Source organism: Panthera pardus, unplaced genomic scaffold (genome assembly GCF_024362965.1).
Source record: "Panthera pardus isolate Hobbes unplaced genomic scaffold, ASM2436296v1 HiC_scaffold_3, whole genome shotgun sequence".
In the NCBI taxonomy this organism is placed as follows: Eukaryota; Metazoa; Chordata; class Mammalia; order Carnivora; family Felidae; genus Panthera; species Panthera pardus.
The window spans coordinates 37,185,243-37,204,867 of NW_026526876.1; the positions used below are offsets into that span (position 1 = coordinate 37,185,243).

The 19,625-nt window shown below is 39.7% G+C and overlaps 1 protein-coding gene across 3 annotated transcripts in view; it reads right to left on the minus strand.

Moving 5' to 3' along the window:
- SKAP1 (src kinase associated phosphoprotein 1) overlaps positions 1-19,625 on the minus strand; it is a 277,807-nt gene that overhangs the window by 222,792 nt on the left and 35,390 nt on the right. The gene's annotated exons all lie outside the window — the stretch shown is intronic.

Consider the following 19,625-nt stretch of genomic DNA (forward strand, 5'->3'; position numbering starts at 1 on the left):
TTTTCTCTAGATACATTTTACCATTGTAACAGAATTCAGTCACTCAATCAACAAATACTTGTTGAATGTCTTGTATATGACAAGTGTTTTGCTCTGGTGCCATGGACAAAATGGTGTCTAAAATACATAGAGTCCACCTGCTGATATATTTCAAACTGCAAACAAACTGATCTAGTTTGCTACTCAAGAGTCACAGAACACTAGATGTCTGCTAAAAATGAAGCTACTGACTCTTAATTATTAGACTGGAAAGTTGGGGTGGGTATCAAATTCTTGACTATGGAGCTAACCAATGAACATAGTTATTGAGATTAAAGTACTCAGAGCTTTCACCCCTCAGCTAGCTAATTAGATAGATCCTGGTGAAGTAGGTAAGACTAACTACTTTATCCTTTATTACTGAAAATATCTCAGAAAGAAAAATAATTCCATCTCTTGATTACAGCAAAGGTTAGCATATTCAGCACTTAACATATGCTAGGCATTGTGCTATGTATACATTTTATATGTATTATTTTATTTAACCTTCATCAAAACCCTATGAGGGCAGTACTATTACTATTTCCATTTTACAGATAAGGAAACTGAAACTCAGGAAGGCCAACAAACTTGACCAAAATCACACAGCTATTAAATGGCAGAACCAAGATTTGTATCCAGGTCTCCTTGGCTCAGAGTTCAAGCTCTTAAATTCCACATTAACTGTTTTTCTATTTACTGTAATATAGGAAATAAATCTACTATTAAGAGAAGGTATAATTGTTTTGTCAGACAGCTTAGCATCAGAGAGTAGTTAGACCAGACATCTTTAACTTGGAGCCCATAGTTGAGCTTTAGAAGACTCATAAACTCCCTAAAATTATGGGTTAAAATCAATCTATGTTTTCTTTTCCCTTGAAGAAGAGTCCATAAACTTCATTAGATTTCCAAAAATGTCAATAACTCTTTTCCTCCAAAATGATAAGACCCTCTGGGTTAGATGAATAAGGTTGCAATGACATTATAAAATAGCTACCCAGAAAGGCCAACATCTGTAATGTTATAAATCTAGAACATCTAGATGAATTTTTTTTGCAACTAACGTATTAAAGGTGTTATTTTACCTGTGACTTATGGAAATTTAAAACACATCATACATTCTCTGTCTTGTTAAGCCACCTGCTAAACAAAATTGAATCTCTTCTTAAGGATGTAAATTTGAACTTTGGTTTTTATACCAAAACAGTGGTGCCTTCTAAATGGATAGGCTGTCTGCGATACTCAAGGTCCAGAGATGACTTCTATTTCCCTCTTGACTATCTCTGTTCTCTGGTAATGGCTGTCTCCAAACATACTGCCAAGAATGAAGTGTTATACTGATATTAGTAATGGAATCTTAGAATTCAAATGGAAACCTGGTTGACCAGGGCTTCAATGGCAAGTTGATAACACTAGCAAAACCCTTGCAAATGGCCTTGATCAGCCACATGTAGAGAGTTATATATGACCAAGGAAATGGCTTTTGTGAACAATACTAATAGTCTGTACACTACAGATATTTCCTAAAACTTCATTTCTCACTTTGGAAGATTCACTTGATTTCAAATTTTCTTTCTAGTACCAGTGTTTCATCTACTACCTTGCAAAAAGAATGGACAAGTGGCAAAGGGTAATATGGCCAACGACACCCAAGAACAGAAATGGGAAAAGAGCACCATCTGGTGGAAGTCTCTGGTGGAGGCCTCAGAGGCTGGGACCCAGGGGTTGGGGCACCAGTCTCAGAAATAGGCAGGAATGGGAAGTCCCCTGGAGGGGAGCTGGTGCCCCATCTAGCCCAGTACCTTCAATCCATCAAAAGAACAGGACCTTGTATCTGCCTACAAGAAGCTTACAATCTGGTCTAAACTATGAGATATTTATACATGAATGGATGTCAATCTAAGACAGTAAATAACAAATACTGTGGTAATAGCAGAGAAGCATGTAACTCATGTAACAGAAGGATCTGCCATAAGTTCATAGGTTCTCTTTTTGAACGTAATATTTCTGTGGTCTTGAGACTATATCCACAAATTAAAAAAATTGTTTTTAATGTTTATTTTTGAGAAAGAGACAGAGCATGAGCAGGGGAGGGTGAGAGAGAGAGAGAGAGAGACAGGATCTGAAGCAGGCTCCAGGCTCTGAGCTGTCAGCACAGAACCCAATACAGGGATCAAACCCACAAACATTGAGATCACGACCTGAGTCGAAATCGGATGCTTAACCGACTGAGCCACCCAGGTGTCCCTCTATACCCACAAATTTTAGAAACCTACTCTGGAAGACAACACAATGTTTTCTTACTTATGAACTGGTCACAATTCAACTTTCATTAAATAATAAACAAGCATTGTTATCCAATGTTGACAGTATTGATTTTTTGGAAGTCTGTTCCCAGACAATAATAAAGAAATAAAATAAATAAAACCTTACTCACCATTAGAGTCTTCCATAACACTTCCACTACATGAAATCCCTGCCACAGTCAATCCAACATCCACTCGGATTCCAACAGTAAGAGATCTACACGCTTTCCTCAATTAGTCAATGATTATGGTCTTTCACCACATCACTGAAAACCTGCATCAAATATCCCTTCTCCTTTGTTCTAGCATCAGGACTGCAAATTGTGGTTGTATGTCTCATAATCTCCATGCTCCCTACGTGTAATAGGCAACCAATTATCACTCGATGAACTATTAAAGAAAAATACCAGCCAGGTATATTGTGACCAAATAAATGACTATAAATGTCAAGTCGGAGTTTAGATTTTTTTTTCTTTCTGTAGATAAAGGGGAGCAGCTGAAGAACTGGTTGTTGGGTTGGTTGGTTGGCTTGCTTGTTTTTAAGGACAGGGAATGAGGTCCACTGTGATCAAACCAGCAGAAATGTGCAGCCTGGAGGGGAAGGAGAAAGCCTGAGAGACAGTTTACTGAAGACCAAGAAGAGGGACAAGAGATTTGACAACAGATTTGGAGGCAGGCTGGGAATAGACTGTCAAGAGGAAAACCAGAGATATCTTTTGGTTCCAAACTTGTGTGTTGGAGAGAACAAGGCAGCAATCACCTACAAAGAAATCCAGCTGATCACCATGTTTTAAACTGTAGTATCTTGGGCTCTGCCATTTGTGTCTATGTTGATGCTTGGAACCTAATTTTATTTTATTTTTGCCTGCTTCAGGTTAATAGCTACTCTTGGACCACCAAGACTCCTAGTTATCTGATTAGTAAATAACTGCTATCTGCATGACACTGTGACTGTGGACCCTATACTCATTGAATTTTACAGCTGAAAGGACACTGAAGGTCATTTAATCCAGGCCATCACTTTATAGATGGGAAAACGAAGTATGGAGAGGTTATCTGATTGCATCATAGAAGTTTAGAAGTCCACATTGTGAAGCTACCACAGTTTATCTTGTGCAGAATCAGGGGGCAGGTTCAAAAACATGATATTCACTCGAAAATTCCTTTGGTATTTACCTTGTTTTGAACATGATCACATTATTCACCTGAAAGCAAATGTTACATAAAAATATTTAAGCTGGACTAGTTCTTAGAGCTCATCTAGGCAGAGTGCATTTCTCAACATTAACATGCCAACATACCATCTATATCTCAAGTTATGAAGGCTGCATTCACTCTCTCAAACATTAATAAATCTCTACGATTTGCCAGACACTGTGAGGGACTGAGAGTACAGAAAGCCCCAACTGTGAGACTGTTTGGCTGGAATGGTCAAATTGTGCAGGAGTGATTTGATTGGCACGAAACACACACAAGGTAAAAACTAGGGCCAGAAGAACCCAGGTCTGGCTAATGCCAGAACCTATCTTACTGCTTGCAGATAAGGGTTGCTGAGGGAGGATCTGGGATCAGATAGAGGAGGATGCCTGGTAGGGGAGGGAGGGGGGGGTCACAGAGAGGCCAGGCCCAGGATGCAGAGGGGCCAGGCCCCTCAGAACAGATGGCAGAGGCCCAAAGCAGGCATGTTTGAGAAGGGGATACGGCAAGATTCTGAGTGGTTTCCAACCTGCAAGCCTCTTTTTTATCTTGTGAAGTAGGCAATGATGTCATTCAAGAGTGATATGATAAATCTGCTAAGGACTGGGGAGCAGGGTGGGAGGAGAGGAAATTAGAAATGTTGCTAAGAGGAAGCATGTAAAGTAACTGCCAGGTGTCATTAAGGGCTCGGCTGGGGTTGGAAACTAAGACTTACTAAGTCCCACTGCATAATTTTTCTTCAGCACTGAGTAGCTGCCCAAGTATAAAAGCAGAGAAGGTGGATGGATAGTTGAATTGATCTGAGGTTAAGGTTCTTCTAGGCTTGTGAGATGAAGGACAAGAAAGTAAGAGAAGACTGGATGGAGGGCATGTCCTGGGGCTTAGGCTGGGGCAGGAGGGAGAGACACCAATGGCCAAAGACTTGACTGTAATGTCTGTACATAGTGGAGACTTTTCACAATCAATTAAAATATCCCAAAACAGGAAATAGCATTATTCTTCTCTTTGCTCTCAGGACTCTCCTCTGTCCCACCAGTCTCAGACCTCTCCTACCTCTTGTTCCCCGTTTTAATGGATGACATCTCTGCCCACCCAACTGAAACTCAGGAACTGCCTCTTCACCTCTTTCTCTATTCCTGTGGACAGCCCATCAAACACCAAGACCTGTAAATTCTACTCCCTTTATATCTTTTAATCTAGCTCCTATGTCTACAGACGCTGGATTCATTCAAGCCCTCAAGATGCCTGACTCATATTGATATCACCACATCCTAAGACGTCCACCTGCCACCCTGCTCCTCCCTGACCCGTTCTCCCAGTGCTGATGAAGAAGGAAGTGATGAGCAAAGTCTTTGCAGACAAGTCTGGGTCAGAGTCCCAGCTTCTCCACCTTCTAGCTGTCAGACTTTGGCTGCAGCCTCAGTTTCCTCATCTTTTTTTTTTTAATTGAGTTATAGTTGACACACAATGTTACATTAGTTTCAGGTGTACAACACAGTGACTCCACAAGTCTATACATTATACTGTGCTCACCACAAGTGTAGTACCACCTGTCATGACACAATGCTATTACAACATCACTAACTATATTCCCTGTGCTGTACCTTTTATTCTTATGACTTACTCATTCCATAACTAGAAGCCTGTATCCCCCACTCCCCTTCCACCATTTTGCCCATTGCCCCACCCCCTCCTTTGGTTTCATCTTTAAAATGGAAATAAAAGCTATACCTGCCTTGTATGGTTTTGGGGAGGGTTAACTGAGATAATGCGCATGAAGAGCTGAGCACTAGGCCTGGCACCTGGCAGGCCTTTGGTAAATGTCAGCTGTAATGTCATTACCACCATGTTATTCTAATGACCTAAAGTGCAAACCCAGTCTTATCATTCCCCTGCTTGAAATCCTGCAGTGGTTTACCCCAGCTCTAGCTTTGAGGCTCTCCCCTCCTCTGTTCACACTGCTGCTCTCACACGTCTCTGCTCTCTCTGCCAGCACACTTTCTCCATCGTGCCCCTTCTTCTCCCAGTGAACCCTTGGTGGTCCTCTGGTGCTCCCATAGCACCTCTGTGTATGCCTCTGAGCAACACCTACAATACTGCATCGCAGTCCTCTTGTCTCTCTATGTCACTGAGCCCTCAGGGCGCAGTGGCACAGAAATTGGGCTCAGTAAATGCTTGCTAAGGAAGTAAATGGACATGAGAAACAGAAGGGCCGTCTGAGTTCAGCCTAAGTGAAGCACAGAGCGCATTTCAGGGAGGGGTCAGAGACAAGGCTGGAGACACAGGCAGCAGGCAAGGCTCTCCAAGCAATGCCATGGGGTATGGATTTTATCCCAAAGAAAATGGGGAAGGATGCTTTCATTTCCCTCTAAATTACTCACACGAAGGCAAGAGGGAAAACCAGGAAGAAAACCAAAGGAGGAGAAGACAAGGAAGAAGAGAAAGAGAAAAAATAAGAATGCTTTGTTAAGTTAAAACCTTTATCCAAACAAAGAGTTTTTCCCCTTCAAAGACTGGCTTCAAAAAATAACCACAATATGACTGGCAAAAATATACTTCAAAAGACACGACTGAATACACATTGTAGTGGCAAGAATCCAATATATAAATACAATCAATTTGTTTCTTCATTAAAAGCTTTCATGAAGAAAATGATTTAATACAAATGCTAAAGCTACTGACACAGATTAATTGAAAAATAACAACAGAATCCTAATTAAAGACATAATATTATTTCACTCATTCATACCACTCCAAAATCTGAATAATTAAATATATAAAAATAGAATCTAAAATGCAGGCTTCTACTGGTAACCACTCTAAAAGCTACAATGAATTACTGAAATTTTCAAAAACCTCATGCCCTTATATATACACTTTCTTCCAGTTAGGAACTGAGATACACACAGAAATTCAGAGATCATTTTTAAGTTGTTTCAGTTTTGCCCTCAACTTGAGTTTTTTTCCTAATTACACAAGATTCTATACTAGAATATCACTTTCCCATTTATTTCTTTGTACCGTATCTATAGCAGTCATAGTTAAATCCTTACAGGAGGGTCCCAATTATCCAAATCATAAAGAATGGAACTGCATGATCTAAAGGCTAATGACGAAAAGAAAAGAAAAGAAAAGAAAAGAAAAGAAAAGAAAAGAAAAAGAAAAGAAAAAAATAAAGACTAGTGACTATGTGACCAGTTCTATGGCTGTATCAATATGAACCAGGGGTCACCAGCAGTTCAACTACAATCAATCAGTCAATCTTAGAACTTACCTGACCCATCATGGGGCCAGGACTTTGGTTCTGTCCCACTTCAAGGGATTTTTCAGCATCAGAAATGTCTCCACATGTTGCCAGGCCACATATAAGTGCAAAAGACAGTAGGCAAACATCATGCCAAAGGAAGGACCAAGGCCAGCTGCTGCTGACCGTATCCCTATGCCCCACCCTACAAGTCAATTAGGCTAAAATGTTGTCGGCTACTTGCTGGTCTTAAGCCCTGTTGGTAAAATTTTCCTGTCAATGATCCCCGATCATACTGGGGGACCCTCCTCACCACCCAACTAACAGCCTCAACTCACACTTCCCTGTCAAATCCTTCTTCCTTCCTTCCCCTTCATTATTAAAATTCATTTGAAAACCAAAGTAGTCCCTTACCTTAAAAAAAAAAAAAAAAAACTTCTGATAAAGATTTTTACATACACTTGCCTGATTTTAAGACTCTCCTGGAGCCCTTATTGAAACATGAATTCCCAGAGATCACCCCAGACCTAGTAAATTAGCATCTCCAGGGTAGAGACCTAGAAAACTATTTTTTAGCAAGATCCTCAGGTAATTCATATGATGGGGCAAGCTTGGCAAACATTATAAAGGAAACGGGTATTTTGCCAATGGTTGTCTGTTAAGAAAATTCTAGACAGGTAGGCCCCAGTTCAAGTATAGTCTGTGCTCCATTTCCAGTTGTTTGGACCTTGGAATGCATTTTCCTAATGAAACAAAATAATAGTGTTAAGTATTCTGGGCCAGTTTCAAAAACCCATGAAATCTTAAAAACAAAACAAAACAGAACAGTGATTAAATCTTGTTAACAGATCTGAAGTATAGTAGATACAATCTTTCATTTACAAACCAATCACATTTCAGAAGTTGAAGCATAAAGTTGGCTAATTTTTCTGTAAAGTTCCGAGAAATGGTTAGGTTACCTGGCTATCCATAAAAGCTTATTAAGCTTAACATAACAAACCATAACAAACCAAAGCCAGCTATAGAACCAAGGATATAAACATGAGCTTGGTGTCCTCAAAGCAAAAGATAATGAGAAGGAGAAATGATATGCCTTCCTTCTCTGGGCATAGGAAACATAGGCAAACTCTGACATTCTTACCCTCTATTCTCTTTGCAACCATCTCCCACCTCCCAGGTGCCAAGGATTCACATGTTATCCATAGCTCCCTACTAAAGCATCAGCTTACATACCCCTGCCCAGAGCTTTCCTCTCTCAAATTACCTACTTCTCTCAAATCCAGTCAAAGCTCTCATTTCCAACGTTTGGTTCCATCCAATCTTTTCCAGGTATCTCTCCAATTACTTCCTTATGCTTAAGAAACCAAATTACCCTTTGGTTCCCAAACATGGCTAAACTTTACCTTCTCTGTATCTTTGTACCTGATATTTCTGGGTGCCATGTACCTCACCAAAACCCATCCTTTTCAACCCCCAGCCAAGCCATGTGCCATCTCATAGCCCTGAAGGTTTCTCAGATCCCCTCAGCCAGAACTGACTTCTTTCTCTGGGATTTCACAGTACAATCTATGTGTACCTCTTCTAAAGCTTTAGCCACAGTATATCTTGAGTTATAGTTATTTATGCAAGCTTTTACATCTTTCCCATTGGGTTGTAAGTTTCTTGGGAATATTTTTGGGGTATCTAATTAAGTAACATGGGTTATATTAGGCACTTTTATGCAGGACAACAATCCTACTAGATGCATGTATTGTATAATTATTTGGTTTATCCAGCTCAAAAATAATTTACGGGAAGACTGGAATCTGTGTCATATTCACCACAAAAATGCTTTGCAAATAGTATACGCTCAATAAACATTGAATGAATGAATGAATGAATGAATGAATGAATAAAGTTATACTCTTTGCTTTTTATAAAGAAATTGAGCCTCAAAAGAGTGCTGGCCCAACAATCATACCGCCTGGGTTCAAATCCCAATTCCAGACCCTAACAGTTGTGTAACCTTGAGAAAGTCGGTTACCTCTCTGAATCTGTTTTCTCATCTGCTAATAGGGATTATTCAATATTCATCTCACACACCTATGGGGAGAATTAAATGGGATAATGTGTGTAAAGCCCTTGACAACGGGACTGGCATACAGTGCATGTGCAATGAATGTTGGCTCTGTCATTCTTAAATCACAGATGTTAGAGTCTCTGAAGCCCTCATTCTTCCCAAGGAAAAGGATCCTCTGATGCTTTGATAACCCTCAGTGTACCTAACACTGTTCATTACACATAAAAAGTTGGTTCAACAACTCACTGGCCACTGAATTTCCCAAGCACAGTCATCTTAACCAAAAGTTACAAGAAAACCATTAAACAGTGCACATGCATGTGCACTCAAAAGTCTCTTAACCCTCCAGGTGAATTTGTATTTTAAAATAAGGTGATGAGCCTAAATAAATTTCTAAATGGTGAGACTCCAGGTATGTAACAAATTGAAATCAAACATTTCAGACCTTCTATAGAAGATATCTGTGAGCAGTGGTCTACATGCTGGCTCTGGTCATGAGTCTGGCCACTCACTGGCCCAGTAACTTCTTGAAAAACAGGGTTATGTCATGTGTGAGACTATCTTGATTGCCTGGCATCATTCCCAACAGAGAGTAAACAAAGAGCCAATAAATATTTAAGCAAATTAACTGCTTCCAGTTTGTAATCTTCATCCTGCTCTTAGGTGATTCCATTTCTCTTTATGACCAACATAAAACTCAATCATGGTGACTGATGTTTTGCGAAGGAGGAAGTGAGGGGTTTACTCAAGCACCATCACTTTGGGAAACTAGTCCCACAAACCCAAATGTTTTACTAGTCACACAAAGTATAGATAATCCTTTTCTAATGAAGGATTCATCCTGTGTCAGTTCAGTGCAGCTCGAAGAGATAATATCTAAGAAATGAAAGTTGTTCCCAGTCAGTCATACCTCATCTAATGAAGACCTTGTGAATGAACTTCCTTTATTTAAAAAAAAAAACTATTTTTTAGCAAAATCATCATAAATTACTCAAAGGATGGCTGTATTTCATATGGCTCAAAAATAATTTTACTTTCTTTTTTTTTTTTTTTAATTTTTTTTTTTTAACGTTTATTTATTTTTGAGACAGAGCGAGACAGAGCATGAACAGGGGAGGGGCAGAGAGAGAGGGAGACACAGAATCTGAAACAGGCTCCAGGCTCTGAGCTGTCAGCACAGAGCCCGACGCGGGGCTCGAACTCACGGACCGTGAGATCATGACCTGAGCCGAAGTCGGACGCTTAACCGACCAAGCCACCCAGGCGCCCCAATAATTTTACTTTCATGTGCATTTATGGGTGTATGTTTGTTCTGGCACAGGGTAAAACACCTCCAAATCTTCACAAGAGTGCCCCAAGGCCATACTACACAATTAAAGCTTAATTTCCTCTTTTGACATCTCTTTTCCCCTCAGTTCCAACTCCTTTCTCACCTGGAAACCAAATACTCTTTGGCTATTAAATCTGTCCCTTTTTAAAACAGGAAAGGCTCTGATCTCAATGACTTAGTATTAAATACATATTCACTGTAGAGTTGGAAAATACAAATAAACAAAAAGGAGAAATTAAAAATCACTCAAACTCCACTTCCTAGAGATTACCATCATTACCATACGTTTTTGGTGGGGTGGGGTACCTGCTGGCTCAGTTGGTAGAGCATGTGACTCATGATCTCAGGGTCTTGAGTTTGAGCCCCATGTTGGGTGTAGAGATTACTTAAATAAATTAACATAAAAAGAACACATTTTGGTGGTTTCTTCAGGCATTTTTCTCTGAGGATATATATATATATATATATATATATATAGTACTTTTTTCACTTATAGTATATATCTTATTGCTTCACATCAAGAAATCTTCTATAGCATGCATGATTAAATTATCTTTTTTTTTTTTTTTTTTTTTAAGTTTGCCCTTTCAACAGAATGGATAAACAGAATAAACTGGAACGGGGAGAAACCTGAGACAGAGAACCAGAAAGCAGAATTTTGCAATGCTCTGAGTAAGACTTTATGAAGACTCAAGTTTAGCCAGTGACAAAGGGAAAAGGGAGGACAGATTTAGGATGAAGAATCAATAGGCTTGTTGATGGCTCAGGGACTAAAGACAAAGGAGTCAGGAATGACTCCCAGGATTCTGCCTTGGGGGTGTTAGGTTTAGGGGTGAGCAGAATAGAAAATAGTGAGTTCAGCTCTGGACACTGCATCAGGATTTTTCTGACTACGAGTAACAGAACACCTAAAGGACATAGGCTTAAATAAACAGAAGTTTATTTTTCTTTTAAAACAAAAGGTCTGAAGACAGGTGATTCCAGGGTTGATACAGGGCCCCAACAATGGCATGAAGGACCTAGGCTCTTCCTGTATTTCTGCTCTAATACCTAAGAGCAGACTTATGTCTTAAGGTGGCTATTGCATTTAATGTATGCCATCTCCCAAGCATAAGACCGTCCTGTAAGAGGCTACCAGAAGTCTTTCATGGCTTTCAAATCATGATTCATCCCTAGGCTAGTAGGGTTCTGTTGTCAAGGAAGAGTGGAGGGTGCCTGCTGGCTAGGCATCCAGAAGGGTCTGCCTCAGCCATGTGAGCTTTGAGATATCTAAGACACCCAAAAGGAGCTATCCAATATGCTGTCTGAAGCCTTGTGGAGAGATGCGCAGTGGAGCTGCAGAACTGTAGAGGAAGTCATGAAGCTGTGGACATGCGTGCAACTGCCTAGGAAGAATGTGGTGGGGAAAGAGGCAAGGCTGAGGGGCAATGGTAAAGAGGGCAGGGCAGGAAAATGAGCCCAAGCAAAAACCTGGGGGGGTGGGAGGGGGAGACAGAGAGTATAAAAGCAAGGAAGAAGGAAAATCAGGAGAGACTATTACCATGGGAATTAAGAGAGGGAGAGGATTTTTGGTTTTGGTTTTTAACTTTTGGAGGAAAAGGAAGCTATCAACAGCGTCAGATGCTGCAGAGAGAACAAATAAGACAAAGACTGAAAAGTGTCTTCTAGATGTGACAATTAAAGAATTACTGGCACTTTGGTGCTTTGGCAAGAGTAACTTGACAGAAGCAGAGGCAAGATTATAGAGGAATGAGGAGTGACCAGAGAAGAGGAAACCAGAGTCTAGGCTTCTGTCTGCAAAAAAAGAGATACAGAACAGTAGGGAACCGCTGTGCAGGATGTAATGTTTTTCTTAACATTAGGAGATATTTGAACATATTTCTATGATGAAGGAGACATGTAACAGAGGGGGGAGGAAAGCTAAATTTAAGAAAGAGAGGGTCTCTGGGGCATAGTGGTAACAGAGGAGGGAAGATAACTGTGTCACTGCTTCAGTCCTCAAACAGCGGGAGGAGGAGCGTGATCTCAAAAGATGACAGAGGGGCAGAGACCTGTAAAGCCACGTAGACACATCTCAAAGGGGAGAGGTTGGGACAAGACTGAATGGGAAAAGTCTAGAAGTGTCAGCAAGGAGTTTGAAGAATGCCAACAGCACTACTGGAAAGTAAGCAAATTCTATTTAAGATGACTGTGAGCAAAACAGTGTCCTGCAGAACAGGTGTGTTTTACGAAGGCAGAGACGGAGCAAAATGGTTGAGGATGTAGTGGAGTTTGATTCTAAAAAGACATGGATGCTAAGAAACACAGGGAAAAGGCTAGAAGAGAGGTCATCGGGGGAGGTGAGAGATGGTGGAGACAAGGATATGCAGAACTGAGTAGGCAGTATGATGACCAGAAGCAGAGGGCTGGTGATGGGTCACACCGATGGTGGAATGACTGGCAACCATGCTCCAGTAGAATGCCAGTGCATGGTCAGCAACCTGGTACCCTTTTACCATAGAACATTAGAGAGATACTATCATAGGAGACTGTACTCCCTAACACTCGGTAAAAAGAAAGCACCCTGGGGTGCCTGGGTGGCTTAGTCGGTTGAACATCCGACTTCGTCTCAGGTCATACTCTCGCGATTTGTGACATTGAGCCCCTCGTCTGGTTCTGCGCTGACAGTGCAGAGCCTGCTTGAGATTCTCTCTCTCTCCCTGCCCCTCCCCCACTTGCGCGCACGCTCTCTCTCAAAATAAATAAACTAAAAAAAAAAAGGCATCCTATCTTTGTTAAAGAATATGTGGGGCTAAAAAATAAAATAAAAAAAAAAGAATATGTGGGGCTAGCTACCAAATATTAAATTTTCTAATAAAGAGGGTTTCTTGCTTTAAGGTTTAGCCAAGGACCTAAAAAATCAGTTTCTGGTTTTAACAGTCCCCCTCCCCCATTCATTCAACTCACATTATTTAGCTCACACCACTTGCCAGCGCCATGCTAGAGCTTTTTTTAAAAAAAATTAACATAAGACCATCCATGCCTTTAAGGAGTTTATAATCTCCAGAAATATGTATTCTGAGTTCTGAGAAAATGAATTTGAAATGAACTTAAACGTATGTGTTAGAGCAGTGCTTCTCAAATGTGACTGTGCATACAAGTAACCTTGGATTTGTATTGGAATGCAGATTCTGATTCAATAGGTCTGATTCAATGGAGCCCGAGAGTTTACATTTCTAACAAGTTTCCAGGTGATGCTGCTGTGGCTGGTCCACGAGCCACACCTGGAGTAATGAAGACTCGAGTAGAAAAGATTCCTTGCTTCCCCATTTCTATTGACTCTGACCTATAAAGTCCTGAGAATCTTCCCTCTTTTCCTTGCTAACTCTCCTGTCCATGCATTTTTCTTAATAAAAAAGGGGGGGGGGGGTAAGAAAACCTCACAAAGGGCTTTTTCTTCCAAGCGACTATTAGCTACACACACTGCTTTCGTGTACATGTCAAACATCTATCTCCTGTGATTAAATACTTCTGTGGAACCGCTTATATTTCACACAGAGCACCTAGATATTCAGTAAAAGAATAAGAGACTGGGAACAGCAATTAATTCTAGTTATGCCATATGGCAGTACAGAACACTGGCTGGAGCCTGAAAACTCCATTTCACAGGAGCCTTACTTATTCTGAATTTTAATCATTGTAGGATCAGCAAACATATGCCTACCAACCTGCTCCATTTACACAAAATTCTAAAGAATAATCACACTGCACACTCAAAAATGATTGGTTTTTCCCACATGGACTTAAAATTTCTCTCCTATTGGATTCTCAAAATAAAGTAGGTGCTGACAGCTCCAGTTTCATTTGCCTTTTAAATAAAATCTTCAAGCAATTCTTTTAATGAATAGAATCCCTGGCTTTTCATTTCATTATCAGCGCACAGTTTTGCACGGGTGAAATTATCTCTGGTTCTGGATTCCCCAGTGCTGGGGTTGGTTCAGGTGCTGGCTCCCCATGCCTGTGGACCCCCTCCATCATCCTGTCAGTGCTGGGACACCCACTCTGCCATACTCTCTCCATTTCACCTCTCTCCAGAATGGAGACATTATCATTTTCAACACACACTCCACTCCCCTGTCCTCTTGGAGCTAAGATACTTTCATCTCCTGTACATCTAATAATTTCAAGATAAGGACAGAAAAATCAGTTCTTGTTCTGTGAACTTTTGTCTCCAGTGCTTGAGAGACTATCCTAATATCCCCCGAACATGTTTTAGTGATAACATTTACTGCACTAGGGCCAAAATGATTTTCTGCCACTTTCAATTCTAGTTCAATAAAAGAATAAGAGCTTTGTTTCTAACCTCTGTCATTTTTAATACCATAAAGTGATTTTAAAAATGTAAAATTGAGTTCCATTTCCTACTGGACCACCAATCTCATATTAGCTTTCCTTTTATCAAATTTATGAGAAAAGTCAGAAATTGCCTTTCCTTAAAAAAAAATCAAAATTTCAGGATCTCCTGGGCAGAATGCTTGAATTGAATTTTAGCACTCCATAATTGCTGGCCTAGAAGTTTTAAACAAGTATAAAAGTTAGCTACTTATGGCAGAAATAACAAACCAGAGGATTATCCTTTACTTCACTTAGAAAAGCAAAAGTCATAATGCTATTCCTAGAAAATTACATCCTTAAAAATCCCAAATATGTTTATTACATTTCCAAACTGAGGAAGTCTGTGGTTTTCTGAAACCACAGTGAATTAAGTCCATGATTTCTGAATATTAATATAATAATTTTTTATGTTATGAAAATTTTCTAATATGCATAAATATTAAAAGAACTCCATATATACCTACAGCCTAGCCTCTATGACTCACATTTTGTTACATTTGCTTTGTCACATATCCATCCATCCATCCATCCATCCACTCATCCATCTTCTTTTGGATAGATTCCAAAATAAATTAGTATACATTAGACATTAGTATACTCCACCTAATCAATTCAGTACGCATGTATAATTGACTAAACTTCAATATTTGTTACAATTCTTTTAAACCAATAATCTTTGAAAGATGCCAATTCATTTTTTGTAATGGCTAAGTGAACTAAGCAACTAATTACAAATTCTAAATCCTAAATCCTAATCTTTTATTAATTCTATTACTTTGTGTAATTTCTTATATCTCAGTTCTTTCATCAACAAAGGCACAAGGGCACTTAATAGACATGGTAAAAGGTCTCAATTACCAAATTGCAAAACGGACCTTGTGGGTATGGCAGAATTCACAAATAAGAGAGACACTCCCCAGCATAACTCAGAGAAATAGCTAATGGGGATTATGCGGACATAAAGTTTTTGGTAAGTTATAATGAGAACCTCAACAAGGCTCACCGACTCAGGAGGCAGTTTGAGTTCGAACATTAAATAATAATGCATCTCACATAAGCCACACTGTTTCTCCGATACAACAATCTAAAGCCGGACTTTTGAAGACTAGGTCAGTCCAGGAACAAATCTGGCAACAAAGTACTGGCATCAAAATGGAGTTTTCTTGGGTTTGCAAAGCTGTGGTATTACTGATTTGTAAACTCCCTAATAATGGACTACAGTAAAAGTTGCCACGGGGAGAGCTGCGCCTTCCTTTATGAGCTGTTTGTTCCCCTACACTGGTCTTCCTTTTTTTTTTTTTTTTTTCTTTCAGAGGATTGGCCCTGGAAGGGGCATCCTTTGAAGCCTGAAGAATCAAAGCTATTGCAAAGCACTGCTGAGAGTTTTGAAAGAAATATGAAGAAACTACACTGGACCTGGGGCGATAGGCTGAGATCTTCCCAAACGGGTCAGCAGTAGGTCTGTAAAATATTCCCATTGCCAAGGAGGTGGTGACATCTTGTGTAAATCAAAAACTAAAACCCTAAGAAATCTCATTTCCATTTTAAATGCATGGGGGTTAAATATGGATATCTAGCACTGGAGAAGTTCCTGTGGGATTGATTTTTTCCCCCGTCTTCTCTGAGCCCTTTCCTGAGCGTGATAAGTAGGACCGCATTTCATTACCAACCCTGCTAGCACTGCACTTTGGGGAGACTAGATGAGTGTACACAGTGGGGGAGAAGATCCGGCTTCCAAAGAAGATATGATTCACGTGGTGTGATGATAAAAACCCACTTTAGGCCCAACTCATTTTCAGCAGAATTGTGAAATAAAATAAAATCCCAAGGAAATGAAATTTCCTGCATCATTTTCCAAATTAAAAAAAAAATCATAGCGACATTATAAAGGAAAATCAAATAGAGGTTTCAAACTTTGGTTGGTAATGTTTGCAGTTTTGTAACACTTGGAAAAAAAAAAAAAAATCCAAACAATGTGATGAGAGAGGCAACTTCGAAAGACAACATAAGATCGCGTTAGGGGAATCTTCAATTGAATGAGTCAGCGTTAGAAAAATAACATCCGAACAAAGAGTTTGGCTTCTGACAGCTGACCCAGTGCTCTTGTATTTCTCTCCCCTTTGCTCTACTTTCACAAAGTGGATACAGAGTGGGTCTATATCTGCAATAAGAGAAAACAAGCAAATTAGAGAAAACTACAATCCGGAAGGCCCCACAACCACAAGGTCCCTGGAAATCCACAAATAGATGAACGCAGAGAGGCATTTTTTCATTGGCTTTCTATAAGCCGAGGAAATAGTGCAGGGCTGGGATAAAAGACTAGCTCCAGATAAAATGAGACTTAAAATCAAGGGAAGATGAAGACAGTGATTTTATACAAATGATCTTTTCACACAATGTATGAATTAAGAGCCTCCATTTATAGACAAATATACAAGCTTCCTGTATTAAAAAAAACAGACACAGGATTTTCTGAGACCTTTCAAGACAAATCCATATTAAGTAGATAATAGGAATGTGCCCAAGCGATAATGATAGCTGTAATTCCATCAGGAATAAAGCAAATTTCAGCGACCTCACTGTATGGCTAAGGAGTAGTGCTCAGCTTATTACTCTAATGAGTTAGTCCAATCTAAAGGGTGCAAGTTCAGTTACTTGCCTGCCTCCTAGGTCACATTTCAAAATTCCTTTCACAATAGAACACCTTATTCTGTTTAAAGAGAGCAGAACTCAGAATTTTTATTAAAACTTTTGGAAGGAACAAATTTATTCATCCATGCTTTTGAAAAAACCCACCTATTACTTAGCATGAAAAAATACTAAAATATTATTATATATCAGAGTTACTTATATAAAAATACTTATTTTATAGGATGCCCAAAGGGAGAAGAAGTTTCTGCCCACTACTATCACAATAGCCCAGTGTAAAAGAAACAAAAAATGGATCAATTTAATCTTGGAGCTGGTACCAAACCCAAGATATCCTCACAAGTGAAAGAATACATAGGATTATCATCATCATAACATCAAAAGGCAAGTTATACACTTCAAGCCTGCTTGGGAAGAGCAGAAGGCTTGCTAGGAAAGAACACATACTGAGATGATTTTCCCTTCCAGGTTAAGCCAAGAGACCAGAAGTGGGTAATGTTATCAGTCTCACCTGCAGAGCATTTCAGACTCAAAGAACAATAAATATAACCCCTCAATGCCACATAAGTATATCCCCCCAAATCTTTTAACACAGTCGTGAAATCTCAACATACACTCACTGAATAACAGAACACTAGTATACAGGAATTTGGCATATAAACGATCAGTTGAGAGCCCTGAAGTTTTGGCGGGGTTTTGTTTCTTTCTTAGTTTAAGGATGGGAGGCAGGGATGGGACTAGAAAAGGAAAAAATAAATTATCAACCTTCGAGATGTGGTCAAATTATTGCTATGACTTTTGAACCTTTTTTAGAGCTATTGAAACTTAGATGGATGGTACAATTATTTCCTACTCTTTCTTTTCTCTGAGTTGGCACTGCAACTCCAGTGTAAGTAGCAAAATGAAACATCAGAAAGATGTTGTGAGCAAATACCTAAACTTGCAAGCAACACAAATGTATTAATTAATATAACAGCACATTACACCTTAGTTCTCTTTAAGCATGCTTCATTTGAATGTGTTTTCTTTTGGGGTGTTTAAGCTCATTAACCAGCACTTAAGAAGAGTGAAACCCTCTATGTAATTAATGGTAATAGTATTTACGGTATACTATTTTGAAACTTTTAACTCCCAAGAGTTGTATCAGACTAACTTTTTGTCTCTCCTCCTATAAAACAAAGGCCATCCGATGATAATCTTAAGCTAAATCCTACTTTATAGTTAAATCCACGGTAAACCGAAAAGAAACACTTGAAGTTCTCAAAGAAACTGGAACTGTTATTATGATATTCATATTAATGTATCATGTTTCATGCAGAGCTGTACTAGCCACCCACAATGAAACATGCTCAAGATACTCTGCCAGCCTATGCATTAAATGTCCTGGGTTTTGTGGCTTTTTTGCCGTAATCCTGTTACAGAAAGTTATTTCTTGATTTCTTTCCATTTCAATATGCTATAAATCTACCTGTCTCTCTTTGGAACTCCTTTAAGTTTCACAGAAGGAAACAATACTCCAAGTTTGTTTCCATTGGCTCCGGCCTTCACTTCCAACAGTGAGCATAAATGGTTGTTCCAAAACAGGCCATCAAGAGAGAATATGTATGTCCCTACCTCAGTAATAAAAATATTCTACTTTCTTCATTCCTTCCCCCACTCTCAATGTATCCTTGCTGTCAGATGGCCTCCCCTGAATGAAACTTTTAAGAAATGCTCGACTGTTTCGGCAAATGCATGAGACTGCCATCCAGCTTCTACGTGCAGATCGTCTGCTTCATTCCAGGTGTCCCACATCTGGCGCGGATCCTGCAGTGACCAGCGTAATAAAACAGGAGGAGCCTGTGCCTGGCTTTCATCCTAATCATACTCTAAAGAGCTCAGTGAAAACTTGGACTCAGAATGTGAAAGCTGTTAGATTTTAGGGAGAAGGTTTAAATGAGGCAGTTGGAAGAAGAGCAATGAATATCACAGCTCAGGACACGGAATACCACACAAGGGCTCCACTTCTTTGAAAGCACCCATTTTTTCATTTTGTCTTACGTGGCATACATGATCCTTCATTGGTAATACATGTAAGCCAAAAAAACTAGTATGCAGATGGAGATACAGAGACGATTTTTGTTTTTTAAAATATTTTTTAAATGTTTATTTATTTTTGAGAGAGAGAGAGAGAGAGAGAGAGAGAGAGACCGAGTGTGAGCAGGGGAGGGGCAGAGAGAGAGAGGGAGACACAGAACCCAAAGCAGGCTCCAGGCTCTGAGCTGTCAGCACAAAACCTGGTGCAGGGCTCAAACCCACGAACTGCAAGATCACGACCCGAGCTGAGGTCAGACGCTTAACTGACTGAGCCACTCAGACATGCCTTGTTTGTCTGTTTTTAAGTCTGTGAGGAAAGAGAATGGTCAAGCCACTGGTTCTGGAAAACAGATGAGCACTTTCAGGACACCC